General features: G+C 38.2%; 1 long non-coding RNA gene across 1 annotated transcript; it reads right to left on the bottom strand.

The window, feature by feature from the left end:
• Positions 1 to 863: 863 nt before the first annotated feature.
• On the bottom strand, positions 864 to 9,806 carry LOC107198501. Its single transcript, XR_004500520.1, has 3 exons — positions 9,686 to 9,806; positions 5,294 to 5,528; positions 864 to 1,672 (listed from the first exon to the last, which is right to left on the bottom strand). It is a non-coding gene; the product is annotated as an uncharacterized LOC107198501 (long non-coding RNA).
• Positions 9,807 to 10,118: the final 312 nt, after the last annotated feature.

Below are 10,118 nucleotides of genomic sequence, written 5' to 3'. Positions count from 1 at the left end.
TATAAAACTTTTTTTGTACAAATATTTAAGCTGATGTGGAGAAAAAAATAATTGAAGCAAAATAAAACCTGTATGTATTCTTTTCCAAGATTGAATTTTCCCTTGTGGGAAAGGAAACTTCTCTCTTGCTTCAAATATACTGCTATAAAACTGAGACCATTATTTTTTTGTGAAAATGACAGGAAAAAATACAGATTTTAATTTTTATTGTAAAGAATGGTGACAATGTGGAAAGGATATTCCACAGGTGGATAGAAATTGCCAAAAAAAGCTTTTTTAGAGTAAAAACAAGGAAATATATGGGAATTTTCAAATGTTAAAATATTTCAACTCAGTTTCTTATGAATGCCTTTTAGAACTATTTATGAATTACCAAAATGACAGCCTTATGATTATCAAGGGCATGCAACATTCATCTAATGTCATCAGAAACTCCTACTTAGATTAAACATGCATTTCTTTCTGTCCTGTATCTCCTCTCAAGGCAGTACACTTTCCTGCCTTGCAGCTGTTCTATATTTATTCCATATTTTCCACATGGTCAGCTCCAGATTCCTGGTACAGTCACAGCACTGCACAGTGTTCAGGGTAAGATTGTATGTGCTTTTATCTTACAAGTTTCTCTCTAAATATTTAGTCAAAGGTACCGAGTCTCCTTCTTTTCCTTTTTTTCCTTCTTTTCCATTTGCACTGAAAGCGAGAACAACCTGCAGACAGAGAAAGATATGGAAGTGGTTGCAAACAGCTCTGGAGATCAAAGGGTCCAGGCAAATTGTTCCCCTCACATATGCTGCTGCCTGCACAGGCAGAGGCAGAAAAAGGATCAGGAAGGAGAACACAAGCTGCAGGTCTCTGTCACTGGTACTAGATTATACCTTCTCCTGTCCTTCAAATTGTAGCTAACACCCAAATACCCTTTTACTAACCCAGCTAGTTTTCATGTGCATGCTGATATTTGTTTCTACACTGTTCCGAATTATAAAAGTGACCAAAACTCCCACTTATTGTTAGCACTTGGCAGCTCCAATCATGAGCATGTTAAGTATTACATTGTAGAGATTTGTAATTTTATAGTGTTCTGTGCTGGATAACAATTTTATGACTGCTAACCCAGCTGAGGGGGAAATGCCAACACATAGAAAGATTTTATTGAAATGTTTATAACAGAAATAATCAACAGTCTACCATCTCAAACTAGGAAGTAGAGAAAGCCATGTATAAATCAATGCTTAATTCAGAAGAAAAGAAACATCAAAACTTTATGGAAGCACAATCTGTACAACTCATGGGGAACAAAATATATCAGGCAGCATTAGCAACAGGCAATTCCAAGCTCTGTAGCAAGCTGAGGCACCACATTATAAAATTTATCCCAATCCACAGCTCACCATGAACACTGGTAGGCAAACATTATGTGAATTACCAGAGGTACAATAAATAGGAACACATACAGACCAGTAATTTCCCTTCCCTCCCTGCCAGAAATGTTTATGGGTGATATCCATTTGTGAAAATCACGTGTGTTCAAGGTCTGGTTGCACAGGACTGCAGAAGCATCTCCTCAGACTTTAATCTGCAGGACACACTGCATCATCAGCCCCACTGCTGCTGCTGTGAGTGAGTCTGCCTGGCTGGCTTTGGCTTCAGATGCAGCAGAAAGGCAGGATTATCTCTAAATGACAAAAGACAGGTATAAATTTCAGTGGCCAAATTATCAGGTGAGAAAAAAGCTCTGTGTGTTCCAGGCAAAGGAATGTCTTTTTCCAACAGGACCCTGTGGGGTGTTGCTGCACATCCATCAATCTGTGACTTTGATCATTCATGAAAACATTTTGGCAAGCTCTTCCAAGAGGCCTTCAAATACATGTGCACCATCAATGTCTTTGGTATCCTAGATGCTCTTAGAATAACACAGCCTAAAATCCAGCTCTTATGTACAGCACAGCATGACATACAAATTACTAACAATGGTGGTTTTTGCTTTATGGCTCCTCCATCTCCTTGACAGCTGGTCTTCCAGGTTCAAAAACACATTAGAGACCAATGCTGAGCAATTTGGCAACAAAATTAGCAACTCACTTCTGTGAGTTCTATGACTTCTCTTGTTTATATTCTGAGGCTCTCAGACACCAGACAGGGCATCTCACCTGGCTCTGGGAGGGCTGCCTGCTCACGTTAATGCTGCTGATCACCTCAGACCTCACACCTGCAGAATGATGTAGTCTGTAGACTGTGCTGCTTCTCCTGCACTATTCTGATGTGCACATGCCTGTAGTAACATACATACACCATCTGGATATACCAAAATTCCTTAATTTTCATCTTTCACACATGTTGTACAAGCAAAAGGGTATTCCAAAGCCTCTGTGGATATAGTTGCCTGGGTCATGCAGTCCTGAGTCATCCCCTGTACTCTGGCTGTGATGGATACATGGAGATAAGCAGTGTTCTGGCACACCTGCAGCCTCAGACACATGAGTGCCATCAGGCCTGCTTTTGGGGCAGAAAGCTCTGCTTTGCACAGTGGTCAGGAGGATGGGAGGAGTCCCCAGACCCAAAGCCAGCATTCATGCATATTCAAGATAGCCACTTCATGAAGGCATGGGAGTTGGAAAAGAGTCACTTTCACGGCTGAATTCACATGTTGTTCTTAGAGTCTCAAGGGGTTTCTATCTGAATTCATCTCTGGAGATTTATAAACCACTGGAAATACCACAGTGAGGTGAATGAGCAAACTCCCATTCAACTCAATGAGTCTTGGATTTTTGTTCTTAAACATTTTTCAAAGAAATTTCTTGAGCCATATGCATCTCAAGTGTTAGCCATGATGGAGACAGAGAGATAAAGCAAAATTGATCAGTATCTCTTATGGTTGCTTCAAGGTTTCTAAAAGTGTTCTCTTGTGCACCACAGCTCTGTCTTTTGCCAGACTTTTTATGAAATAAAAGGATTAACACCAAGAATCCTTGATTTTATAATGTATTTTGTTTTCTAAAATCTTTTCCAAAATCCTCACACCAAGTTATTGCAGACAGTTAGGTGCAAAATATGAAAAGATGCTCTTCACTCTAGAGAACAGCAAGGAGCTTCTCCCAGGAAGTAATCTATTATGCTGTGAAAAACTCCGGACCTACAGAGGCAGCAAAGTAAGACAAATGCACAAAATCCATACCAGGTTATCTTCAGATAAATTGTCAGTAGTTACCACTCAAATACAAACCTCAATTAAGTCATAACTGGTAATGATATCACTGATCCTAAGTACACTGTTGTGCACAGAATGGTTATTTTCAAATATGTCTTTCGGAAAAACTTCAGCAAATTTCCTCATGAAAAGAAAATTATATTTTTTTATTAATCAAAAATTAGTATCTGAATTGTCAGAAAATCTTCAGGGGTTGATATAGGGGAAAATGCAGGGAAAAACCCCATAATATGGAGTTCAGACTTGGTGTGGAAAAAAATATTTTAAAATAATTGTTTCATAGGAATATGGGAAACTACTCAATATTTTTGAGTAGATCTAGAGTAGTACTTTTAACTTGTAAAGTTTAAAATGCTAAATAAATGAATTAGTAGGTAACATTCCTCATTTCATTCTACCTTTTCATTTATTCTGATGAAAATAAATATTCAAATGGAGCAGTTAAACAAAATATGTTTACTTTCTGATTTCTCACTTGTCCAATTCTCCAGAGTGACAATTCTGGGATATCTCTCAGCAGAAAATGAGTAAACAGTGTATTTCTTTCCAAAGTTCCTTCATATGAACACAGTATTTTTTGGATATAGAACTACAAAATTATTTCTCCAAGTTTTAGCCTGAAAGGAAAAGCACCACAGCACAAGAAAAAGTTAGTATCAGAAGCCAAATTTTGTCACAATGGTAGATTGTGACAGAAAGTACTTAAAACCTGTCATTTCAAAGCACATCAGAAATCTGCTGAAAATAGAGATGGACTTTATCTCCAGAAGAAAAAACTACTTAGACATGACCTCTCCATCTTTTAAAGTTTTTCCTGCTTGTGCAGCTGAAACACTTAAAGGACTTAACACTTCCAGAAGCATGCAATTTCTTCTGTAAATAGTACATTTTGCTTTTGGACAGAAACGGACTCTTTTGAATTCACATTTTAAAAAATTACTCAAAATATAAAGTCAAACACAAGGACAAGAATAAATCTGACGGGTGCAATCAACAGCCACATCACTTTTTGAAAGTAATGCATGGCCACACTATTGTATAAATCATCTTTCTTCAAAGCTTAAAATAAATCCATATTACTAAAACCTATTCTTTAAAAGCATGTTGAAAAATATAGAAAGATTAATGGAATGTAATAATTTTTCATCACATAGCCTTAAGCTGTGATAAAAGAACCCATATTTCTTGTTCTAACCATTTGCATTTTCATTTAAAATATTGTATTGCCTTCCATTAAGATCTGTGCAAAGAAGTGATCTAATTTTCATCTTAGAAAACATTTATTAATGACTAGAATTCGTGGTTCAGTCTAGAAACTTTTGCATTTTAAAGAAATTTAGCTATCATATTTTAAACAAACGTAAGGTTTATTAGAAGGAGTAGGATATTGTGATAGTTTGGGTTAACCTAAGAACATGATTTTCAGAAAATATCTCTGTAGTTACACAGATTAGTATATATATGGTATTTTTATGTGCTATCAAGTTACAAAATTACCATAACAAGACTGAAAAATGAAAGTCTTACTCAAGTAAATAAAAAATTTATCTCTAGGAAAAGTTTAAGAACTTTCCATAGGAAGAGTTAGAGAATCCTGATTTTAAAAACTCAAGGCCTTTGAAATTATTCTTTTCACAGAGCAAAGTATCAGCAGGCATTAAAAAGCAAATTAAAGAAAATGAGAGGGTTTTTTTAACTCTTAATGTCACTGAGCAGAAGAGAGGCAGGAATGCATAATTGCAATACAGCAAAAATGTCTACCCCATAAGTCTTTGGAGAGGTCAAATCAATAATTTAACTGTTTCCTTGCCTGAAAAGAATGGGGAAATAGAGGTGGTTAAACCCTCTGCTAATAGTATAGATTAGAAAATTTCCCCAGAAGTACAATTAGTCAGTCCCTAGAATGCATCTCCTTCAGGTGACATGCTTAACTCGTTTTCCCCAAGCTGGTCCTCCAGCAGAGGCTTGCTCTTGCTGCTCATGCCTGCAGCCTTTAGGCACCAGCAGCCAGCTGAACACCCACAGGATAGGCAGTGGAACTGCTCTCCTCACCTGCTTAGATATTCATCTGAGCACCCTAACACTTACCTTGTTGTCAGCCAGGAGAAAGAAAGGTGCTTAGTGATGTTCTGAAATCTCCAGGTCTATATTAAATTTTAACCTTTAGCCTTAACACTGTGGTTATACTTGGTGCCAGACCAGGGATCACGCTGGAGAGGGTGTCATGCCCAAAACTCTCCCAGAGCTGATAATTCGTGGGTACATTCACGCAGTCAGGAGCTCCAGAAGCATCCCAGGGCCCCAGCTGTGGTAAACACCAGACCTAAGCAAGAAGTTTGAAAAGTATATTAGGGGGCTGAAAATGCGTAGCTGGCCATTGACTTCTCAGATGTTAAAATGACATTACTGCTGTGCCAGACACCATGTGTACTAACAAAAAGCACTGCATCACCCCAGGTTTTATTTTACTTGCATGTCCATCAGTAGTGAGTCTGCCAGAAAACATGGCCACATTTTGCAGGATTAGATCTCATACAATACACCCTCTTACAGCACTTCCACTGCTCCTTCGAGCTTTACATATGCTTTTGAAATTACTTGGTTACCTAAGTGCATTCACCAGTTCTAAGAAAAACAATGTCTATTTTATGTGCAGCCTGCTGAAGCGATTTTTCCAGCTCAACCTCTCTCCCCAAGACAAAGGCCACCTTCCTGGCTGCCTGCCCACCTGCCTGGGTGGGCAGGGCTTCCCTCTCCGCTGTGTGAATTGGTGGCAGTGCTGGCACCCTGTGCAGCTTCTGGGCCAAGATGAATGGGGTTGATAGTCTACAGTAAACATCCCTTTTCCTATTATTATCACGAGCTGTATCACCAAGCTAAGCTCAGCTGCAGATTTCAAAATAACTTGAAGTAAATGTCTTCGGTCACTCCTATAAACACATAAGAGCAAAATTTCAAGCAATATGAAGTGTGCTGTTGAACCTAGCAAACCCAACAGGCCATGATACTGGCACCTGCCTTGTGTAATTGCATCACAGCAGTTATGAAATTTCTGAGGTTTCCACACAAAATAGCATAAAAAGAAGAGGAAGAAAGATCTTCAGATGTATGAGAGTCCCCTTTGCCTTCTGGATAGTAGTGTTTGTTTCAAAAGAAATATATCTCACCCACGTCTACACACATTATATCCATGCATACTTACTTCAGTAAGTACACAAAGTACTTACTGAAGCATTTTAATAACAGCTGATACTTTCAAGGGAATTTGTCAGCCATGTTTCGGTATCACTCCTGATTCACTTTTACTGAGACTTTCTTTCTGAGACTATCTTTCTTTCTACAAAACTTCTGTCATGATTCATGGGGTTAATATTCATCTCTCCCAGAAACTAGATGTAGACTGTCAGAATGATTTGCAATTTAAAGTTTACACCAACTGTATACCTTTGTTGTTTTTCTGCTGATGTCTGAGTATCTCTCAAAGCCAGCACTCATTCCCAAAGCAGAGGAATGTCGTACTCTTTGAAATCAACAGCCCCACAGAGGTGATAAAGTTCTCCTGGCGCACAGTTATTACCCCCAGCTCCCACAAAAATCGATGTTAAGCAAACTGATGCCTGTTCTCTCCCACGAAGACATTCTTGAAAGACAATGTGAGCATCAGGGCCTTTATACAGCACAAAAGGACTCAAGGAGAAGCGATAACAGGGCAGTGCTAGACCAAGCATCTCAGTTCTCAGCATTGGAACTGAGCATTGGAAGTACCTGCTTATTAATGGAAAGGCACAGATTTCTGGATTCCCTGTGTTTAAGCTTGTTTAAACCTTGTTTAAAACAGCCTCATGAGAAGTTTTAGTTTCTGACAAGAGAAGGCAAAATATCTTTGACAAGAAGCCCACCAAATTATTTCCTCAGGCTACTATATGTCTTTTAAGCAAGACTTCTTTTGAAATCTAATTTGAGAGCAACCAATGTTTACAAATTGTATGGAAACATGTATACTCATTCCCTCAGAAAACATTCTAGACGCCAAGAGACCACCTTCCTCTAAAGCGAAATACAGCAAAAAATTTGGACTTCAACCAAAACAACCTGATTTCTCACATTTACTATCATTCACAACTTTATGAAACCAGAAATGTATTTTTACAGGGGTTATACCACTTGCTTTTTCACTTAGGTACAAGCCTAGCACATCTGGCTTAAGGATGTCATCATCCCCCAGATGTTTAAAATTGCTTGAAAGAGCCTCCCTGAAAATCTGTACTGTGTTTTCAAACATGTTGTCATAATTTTGCTTGTTGCCATACGCAAAAAAATATTTTTCTGATTCTCCTCTTTCTAAGAGTGACCTTTACCTGGTAAGTTCACTAGCACATTAAGAAAATAATTGCTGATTGGTAAACCATGAAAGATTTTTAAATAATATAGATTATATAAGAATCTGCCCAAAAGAGTATTACAAGTTTATGAAGTTAATGAAGTCTCTGTTCCAACATCTCACTGAAATCATGTCTTTTCTGCACTGAAACACATATTTGACTTTCAGCAGGGAGACAGTACCAGAAACCACAGTTAAACAAATGACATGCATAAAATTTAAATATAAACACTCTCTTTACCCTTATTCTCTATTCAGCATAATGCAGGTAGTTAACACTGTACTACAGCAGCTAAAAGGAAAATAGAGTTCTGGGGGTTTGTTTCCTCCAGAATGGTGCTTCACATTACCAAAAAAATCTATAGGAAACAGAAGTCCATGTAAAATAGCCCAAATATTCATTTTGTAACAAGGTCTACCTGGAGCAAGAGTATATATTGTCCAGAAACACAAACAGAACAAAATCAAAGGATTTAGCCATAGTTTGCCAATTTAACTATATTTTAACCTCCTAGGAAAATAAATATAAAATTGTTTCAAGCAAGCAGAAATCACAGCTGCAAGGATAGAAGCTGAGACTTAAACCACTACTGCTGAGACTAAACTATTGAGACTAAACTATTACTGTAGAAGTGAAGTATTAACACCTTTATAGGGTTATTTTATTTTAGGTACTTTTGGCTTCCTAGCTACTTTCACTCAAGAGAATTGAGGATCGTAAAATATAACTGCTGTTTTGTTTCATTATCACACATTTAAAGGTAGTGCTAGTGTTGTTGAGAATGTCACAAAAGTAATTTCAATCACAGGAAGTGTTGGTGTTGATAATAGGGCGGATGAGATTCACGCCAAAATAAAGGCACAAAGCTATTCTAACTGTTCAAGTGTGTACCCAAGAAACCAAGCGCTTAAACTCAAGGGATAAATCACTTGCTAATGCCTGAACCAGACATAACAGCTCTTGCAGGTTTGGCTGGTTTTATTCATCAGTGACTTCATTCAAGCAGTGACTTTGGCCCTGAAGTCAAACAAGAAGGCCAGCAAACCAATCCAAGAAGTCCAGGCTTCTCCTGCTCTGACCTCAGCTGCTGGAAACCAGCCTCCCCCTTATTGCTGTGATTCTTATAAACTGGAAATCTTATGTCTATATTCATCAGTTTACAGGAATTGAATGTGTTTGCACTTAAACTCATCAGTGTAAAATGGCTGGATGTACACAGGCTATTTTTTTTCAGGAGGAAGCTTTCTTTCAAATTCTCCAAGAGCACATTATGAAAACGGTAGATATACTTTAGGTTATCTCATTCTTGCCATCCCTGTGCAATTGCTTCAAGGCATAAAAATTCCTTCCTCTTCAGATTCTCACAACACACCTGCTTGGATAAACCTCAATTTCGCTGAGAAAAAAAAAAAACGTTCACAGAAACATTTTCCTTTGACCTGGGACTCCACCTTTTCCCTGAGGCCAACTGGCAAGGCCATGTCCTCCTCAGCTGTTCAAGCAACGCCCAGTAATCATAACTACAAAACAACTGGTTATTTGGGCTGATGGAGGTCTCTAGTGGAAAATCAGCAGAAACACAAGTTCATCTCCAAAATTCCGGATAAGATCAGTTTAACAGGAAAAATGAAAAAGCACTTCCTCCTCACCCATGAGGGCAGACAACAGAAACTTTTTGCTGAACAATTTTCTCAGCAAATAAAATTAACTTGGAGAATCATCTTCCTGGGCAGGGTGAAGCCTTTGTGGAAATCAGATCAGAGGTGTGATTGGGAAGAAGAAACACCCTTTATCATTTTACTCTTGGCTAGAAATGGTCAAATAAATATTTACTTGAAAAAAAAGCCAAAAAATTCTGGATTTCTTCTGAATGCTGTAACTTCTGACCAGTAGCTCTGCACTGCCAACTTCAGCTGATATATTTCCCTCATTGCAAAAAGTAATATTATATTTTTTTAAAAAGATGAATTACATTATGTAGATGAGAAATATTATGCAACTGTATAAATTACTGTGAGCTTACTAGTAATTTTCTTAATGGCCAAATTGCTTAGAAGCAACATATATACATAAGCATAATCATGATTGACAAACTCACCAGCAGTGTGGCTAAGCATAGCAGACCTGCTTGGGAATTGCTCTGTCAGCAGGTGCAGGTGGAGGTTCTACCTTCAGGTCCAGGCAATCGCAGGGAGTCAGTCAGCTGCCACATTCTGAACTGGCCTCCAGGAGGAAAAGAAACCCCAAGTCACACATGTCTCTGACCTTAACTTTCTTTTTGGAAAGTCATGTTATTTACCAAAACTTGCTGATTGATAAGGAAAAATTACACTGCAATTTATAACTATAAACCATACATGTTCACCTGGGAAATAACTGCTCACTGAAGATAATTCCATTAGCCCAGCACACTTCATCCCAACATGGGCAGAAATTTAAATCACACAAAGAGTGGTGCTCAGAGTATCTGGTAGGTCCAGAGAACTCTGCAACCAAAATCAGTGCAACCCAGCACCCTAGGGGATGAACAG

Source organism: Parus major, chromosome Z (genome assembly GCF_001522545.3).
Source record: "Parus major isolate Abel chromosome Z, Parus_major1.1, whole genome shotgun sequence".
NCBI lineage: Eukaryota > Metazoa > Chordata > Aves > Passeriformes > Paridae > Parus > Parus major.
The sequence above is the reverse complement of the archived record's forward strand: the minus strand, read 5'-3'. Positions and strand labels throughout refer to the sequence as shown.